This window comes from Amblyraja radiata, chromosome 33 (assembly GCF_010909765.2).
Source record: "Amblyraja radiata isolate CabotCenter1 chromosome 33, sAmbRad1.1.pri, whole genome shotgun sequence".
Lineage (NCBI taxonomy): Eukaryota > Metazoa > Chordata > Chondrichthyes > Rajiformes > Rajidae > Amblyraja > Amblyraja radiata.
Genome location: NC_045988.1, coordinates 26685040 through 26691892, shown reverse-complemented (window position 1 = coordinate 26691892; position 6853 = coordinate 26685040).

Below are 6853 nucleotides of genomic sequence, written 5' to 3'. Positions count from 1 at the left end.
CCATGCCGGACACGCAGTAGAAGTTGGCCGCGGGCCGGCAGTGATGGCTTCTTCTTCCCCCGGGTCCCCCACGAGGGATCCCGGGCTGAAGACGCCGCGCCAGCTTGAGCTCTACAGACTGTACAGAACCAAAGTAGTTATTAAATTGGTCTGCCATGTCCTTGTTCCCCATGATCAATTTGCCTGTTTCTGAGCTCTACAGACTACAATCTGTAGAGCTCAAGCTGGCGCGGCGTCTACAGCCCGGGATCCCTCGTGGGGGACCCGGGGGAAGAAGAAGCCATCACTGCCGGCCCGCGGCCAACTTCTACTGCGTGTCCGGCATGGACTTACCATCACCCCTGGAGGGGAGCTTCGACCACCGGCCCTGCGGTTTGCGGTGCTTCTGGCTGCGGCGCGGCGGGAACCTTAAATCTTCAACCGCCGGCCTGCGGCCTACACCAGCCTGAAGCCGCGGTCTCTGGTGGGGAAGAGCCGATCCTGGACTTACCTTGACTTTGACTTTGTCCCTTACCATCTGGACGCCCGCAGCAACGGCTGCGGTGGGTGGAGGTCCCGACCACGGGGGGAATTGGAGGAGGTCTGGCCAAGTTCTGTGCCTTCTACCACAGTGATGAATGCTGCGGTGGATGTTTGTGTTACATTTTTATTGTGGTTGTGTGTTCTTTATTATTGTACTGCTGCTGACAACCCAAATTCCACCGACCCTGGTTGTGTGGCAAATAAATTCTATCAAATCAAACAGGGAACATAAAACTGACTGCAAAAGTTTTTATAGTTATGTGAAGAGAAAAAGATCAGTTAAAACAAATGTAGGTCCCTTGCAGTCAAACAGGCGAATTGATCATGGGGAACAAGGACATGGCAGACCAATTTAATAACTACTTTGGTTCTGTCTTCACTAAGGAAGACATAAATAATCTGCTGGAAATAGCAGGGGACCGGGGGTCAAATGAGATGGAGGAACTGAGTGAAATCCAGGTTAGCCGGGAAGTGGTGTTAGGTAAATTGAATGGATTAAAGGCCGATAAATCCCCAGGGCCAAATAGGCTGCATCCCAGAGTACTTAAGGAAGCAGCCCCAGAACTAGTGGATGCATTAGTGATAATTTTTCAAAACTCTTTGGATTCTGGAGTAGTTCCTGAGGATTGGAGGGCAGCTAATGTAACCCCACCTTTTAAAAAGGGAGGGAGAGAGAAAACGGGGAATTACAGACCAGTTAGTCTAACAAGTGGGGAAAATGCAAGTCAGTTATTAAAGATGGGATAGCATCGCATTTGGAAAGTGGTGAATTCATTAGACAAAGTCAGCATGGATTTATGAAAGGTAAATCATGTCTGACGAATCTTATAGAATTTTTCGAGGATGTAACTAGTAGAGTGGATAAGGGAGAACTAGTGGATGTGTTATATCTGGATTTTCAGAAGGCTTTCGACAAGGTCCCACATAAGAGATTAGTGTGCAAACTTAAAGCACACGATATTGGGGGTTCAGTATTGATGTGGATAGAGAACTGGCTGGCAGACAGGAAGCAAAGAGTAGGAGTAAACGGGTCCTTTTCAGAATTGCAGTCAGTGACTAGTGGGGTACCGCAAGGCTCAGTGCTGGGACCCCAGCTATTTACAATATATATTAATGATATGGATGAGGGAATTGAATGCAACATCTCCAAGTTTGCGGATGACACAAAGCTGGGGGGCAGTGTTAGCTGTGAGGAGGGTGCTAGGAGGCTGGCTGCAAGGTGACTTGGATAGGTTGGGTGAGTGGGCAAATGCATGGCAGATGCAGTATAATGTGGATAAATGTGAGGTTATCCACTTTGGTGGCAAAAACAGGAAAGTAGACTATTATCTGAATGGTGGCCAATTAGGAAAAGGGGAGATGCAACGAGACCTGGGTGTCATGGTACATCAGTCATTGAAAGTAGGCATGCAGGTGCAGCAGGCAGTGAAGAAAGCGAATAGTATGTTAGCATTCATAGCAAAAGGGTTTGAGTATAGGAGCAGGGAGGTTCTACTGCAGTTGTACTGGGTCTTGGTGAGACCACACCTGGAGTATTGCGTACAGTTTTGGTCTCCTAATCTGAGGAAATACATTCTTGCCAAAGAGGGAGTACAGAGAAGGTTCACCAGACTGATTCCTGGGATGGCAGGACTTTCATATGAAGAAAGACTGGATAGACTTGGCTTGTACTCGCTAGAATTTAGAAGATTGAGGGGGGATCTTAAAGAAATTTACAACATTCTTAAGGGGTTGGACAGGCTAGATGCAGGAAGATTATTCCCGATGTTGGGGAAGTCCAGAACAAGGGGTCACAGTTTAAGGATAAGGGGGAAGTCTTTTGACCGAGATGAGAAAATCTTTTTTACACAGAGTGGTGAATATCTGGAATTCTCTGCCACAGAAGGTAGTTGAGGCCAGTTCATTGGCTATATTTAAGAGGGAGTTAGATGTGGCCCTTGTGGCTTAAGGGATCAGGGGGTATGGAGAGAAGGCAGGTACAGGATACTGAGTTGGATGATCAGCTATGATCATATTGAATGGCGGTGCAGGCTCGAAGGGCCGAATGGCCTACTCCTGCACCTATTTTCTATGTTTCTATGGACCGGCTAGAAGCAAGGAAAGTGTTCTTGATGTTGGAGTCCAGAACCATGGTCACAGTTTAAGCATAAGGGGTAAGCCATTTAGGACTGAGATGAGGAAAAACTTTTTCACCCAGAGTTGTGAATCTGTGGATTTCTCTGCCTAAGGTGGCAGTGGAGGCCATTTCTCTGGATGCTTTCAATAGAGAGTTAGATACTCTTAAAGATAGCGGAGTCGAGGGATATGGGGAGAAGGCAGGAACGGGGTACTGATTGTGGATGATTAGCCATGATCACAGTGAGTGTGGCCTCGAATGGCTTATTACTGCACCCATGTTTCTATGTTTGGGAAGTTGAAAGTTTTGAAGATGGATAAATCACCTGGACCAGATGGACTGCACCCTGAGATTCTGAAAGAGGTGGCTTTGGAGATTGTGGTGCGAATGAGGAAATATTATATAAATAGAACCGCTTGGATGGCGACTTTTATATGGGCTGGGTAATTTGCAAAAGAAAAGCTTGAGGTTTTCCTGAACTGAAGTGGAGTGCAAACAGACACATGCACGCAGGCAGGGATGAATCGGAGCATGGAGGCCTGAACCTGAATCTGCTTAGCATAGGTTTATTGCTGAGGCACTGGAGGAAATTGTATTTGATATGACTTTGTGTTGAAGAATAGACAACTGAAAAGGGGCCTCTTCTTAGGCCAGAGGTCAGTTGTTCTTTCCTTTGTGGACATTCTTGGACTGTGAGGTTTGTGCTGAGAGATAATAGACTGTAGTTAGCCTTGGCTATGTTGAATTAGGATGGATGCGAGGGGAGTAGTTGTAAAATACCTTGTAAGATTGGAAATGCAGCTTCCAGAGATAGTAGGAAAAGGGGAGGCTGTAAGTTAAGCTGTATGAAGTATGTAAGTTAAGTGAATGAAGCTGTATCCTGGAACCAAACACTAATTAATTAAATTGACAGATTTACGACCCATGTATCCTTGGATCGGAGATGGAAATGTGCGTTTTGAACTTAGAAACTGTAATTCAGCAAACTTATATAATTAATGTTTTAAAGACAAAGGTAAAATTATTTAAAACTGTGAAATTAAAGTGAAACAAATTATGAAATGTATTGTCTTAGTCGAAAGGTACACTTTAGACATAGAAATTGTTTAGATTTATAGAAATATCTTTCTTCTGGGTATGGGAAGTGTGTATGACTTGTGTGATCATTGTATGTATCTTATATTTTGAGGAGTGGTCTTTCATAAGAGCCTACTGGGGTTTTGCTGCGTTGAAATAAAATAATTCTAAAACAAAGTTATAAAGCACAGGCAAACGAAGGCTGTAATGAGGCCAGGGAACGGGGATCATGTGACTGATGTTGTAAATCACCAGAAGGACTCAGATGATTGGTTACTAGCTTGTCATACCCTCTGTAACTGAAATGACTAATACCTATATAAATGCCATGAGTTTGTATCAAAGTTACTCCTCTCTGGACCCGCCCCAGAGCATCAGCTCTGTGTTGGAAGGTTCAAGAGACTAGTCTCAGCTGAATAAAGAATTGATTTTAACAGCAACAAGTGTTTGAGTCAAGTTGACTTTAGATTGAAAGAACTCAGTTTAACATTTGGTGTCAGAAGTGGGATTTTAGATGGATAACCGACAACTCAAGGAACGAAAATAAGAGTCAAACTGCGCACTGATCAGACCAGAGGAATTGGCCAAGCAGAAGTGAATAGTTAAACATCACTCTGTTTTCCTCTTCTCCGTATTTCTCTGCGTAGTCAACCCTTCGTTCTTGTGTTGAACGGGATCCTGACAGAATCAAGTCAATCTAACAAACCTTGTTGACTGGTAAGATAGACTTTTAAACAGACTCGTCCATTGGGAATGGGGAGACTCAGTCATTGGGAATCATAACTCGGTCATTGGGAATTATAACTTGTAACTGGTAACTGACGGTTGAACTGGATCCTGTCAGCTAAACACTGACAATGCTAAATTCCTCTTGGTAATTGGAAATGGCAAGAGGGTTGAACTGGATCCTTCCTCTTGTCATTTGGAATGGCAGAGGGGGGTTAAAGATTTGGAAACAGGGTCGGCTAAACACTGACAATGCAAAATTAATCTTGAATCATTTGGAATGGTGGGAAACAATTGAATTCAGATCCAGTGATGTCACGGTTGCTAAATAAGAAATAGTAAAATGTTAACGTCATTATTAAATTGTTGTAAGAATAAAGCATAAGAATATTAATACTGTGTATGGAATAAGTGGTTGGGAATATAGTAGTAATGTGATAAATTTAATAAGTGGAGGTATTGAGACGAGCGTGTGCACACTAGAGGAATAAACAACAGGAGCGAGAGAGAGAGAGAGAGAGAGATATAAGACTGAAAACAAGCAGGCTGGAAATTCTGGAAGATAAGAAAGGACTGTGCAGTTCAAATGGTTGGCCTTCAATTAGCAGAGGGAGACGAAGGGGAGGTATAGGAAAATAATTGAGCCCCCGGGTCACAGTCCGAGCCCTAGTCAGTGGTGACAGGAATTTACCCAAGTTTACCCAAGGCAGAGTCAGGAACCGACAGTTCATCCACCTCAGGCGTCTGACCCACGAAGAAGGAGAAGCCCCAGTTTAGTAGCAAGGCATACTAGGTCCCAGTCTAGAGAAGGTGCTGAAATAGACGGAATAAGAAAGCATCCTCCAGGTGCCAATATCCTGTCAGAACAGTCCCTAAACCCAGAGCCCTAATACCTCCTCCACCCAATCAACAAGACAACGACGAAACAGCCATGAATAATGTGTGGCTGCTGTGGAAACCACATGAGATGATGGCAATTTTAAGAATCAGAATCCTTTCATTGAATTTTTAAGAACAACGATATCTGTATATCACGCCGATTCCAGAGATTTATGGGCACTATGTCAGCAAGTATTAACAGCGATTGAATATATCAGGCTCTTGGTTCACTTAACCTATGACAACCACGCAGCCCTAGAGGCGGTGCAACCAGGGGCAGGTAACAATGAAGATTGATTACCGCTTATGTTGGTAGCTCCAGCAGCCAATCAATATATCAAAGGTTTTGGATATGAAACCAGAGGAAGGAGAGGCTGCAGAAGATTTTCTGGGTAGGTTTAAAAAACCAGCTACGGCAACCAGTCAGGTGACACTCAGTATCAGCAAGGAAATGACTGGTCACAGTTTTGTGCTATGCCTATGAACTGTTTGCCTTCCAGCGTCGCAATGGGTATTTAAACCAATAATATGGACTGGTCAGAGTCTTTACTGGCCCGCATGTCAAGAGCTGTGAAAGCCTTTTGGAAAGGCTGTCCTATTGGAGACAGGGAAGCCCAGGTAAAGGTAAAAACGAATATGTGATGAGAGAAACGAGAGAAGTTCCACCCTCAGTCCCTGACTGAATGGGCTAACACATCCGGATGTTACCCTGTTTACGGATGGCAGCTCATCCATTGTTGAAAAGGGAGAATGGTTGTCAGGCTATGTGATTGTTAATCAGGAGGGAACGACCATCATCTTTTGAGGCTCCCTTCTAGGCCCAGCTAGCCAAACTATTTGCGTTGACTAGAGCCTGCACCCTGGCCGAAGAACTATCTGCAAATATTTACACGGACTGCCAATATGCTTTTGGAGTGGCTCATGATATGGACAATTATGGAATAATCGGGGATTTCTAACCTCTTCAGGGACAGTGATATCTCACAAAAATTGGTTTCTAATTTGCTACAGGCCATTCAGTTACCCAGTCAGCATGCTGTTATCAAAGTTAGAGCCCATAGTATAGGCCAAGCCCCATAGAAATAGGAAATTGCCTTGCCAACGAGTTAGCTAAGAAAGCTTCTAGGAGTTAACAAATTGTTGGGTCCCACATGATGAGGCAGATTAAAAATTCTACTAGGAATAAGTCTCCCTTGAAAAAAGGAATGTCAACCATCCAGGAAGTACTTCAAATACAGGAGGATGCTCCTGCACAGGTAGAACAGCTGTGGAAGGACCAGGGTTGTCTGTACGATCCTGTCACTAGCTTATGGGCTACGCCTGCCGCCCAGACTTGCAGGTCTGACAAGCTTGAGTTGTGGGTTATTGAATGTGTACACTTTGCGACTCATTGTGGGGCCAAGGCCGAAAGTGATATGATTTTAGAGATCTGGTGGCATCGGGAATCTTCAGGACTTGTCCCAGCGTATCAGCCAGTGATGTCTGATTTGCCAGCAGCATAATCCAGGTAAGGGCTTGCCCTGTGAACCAGGT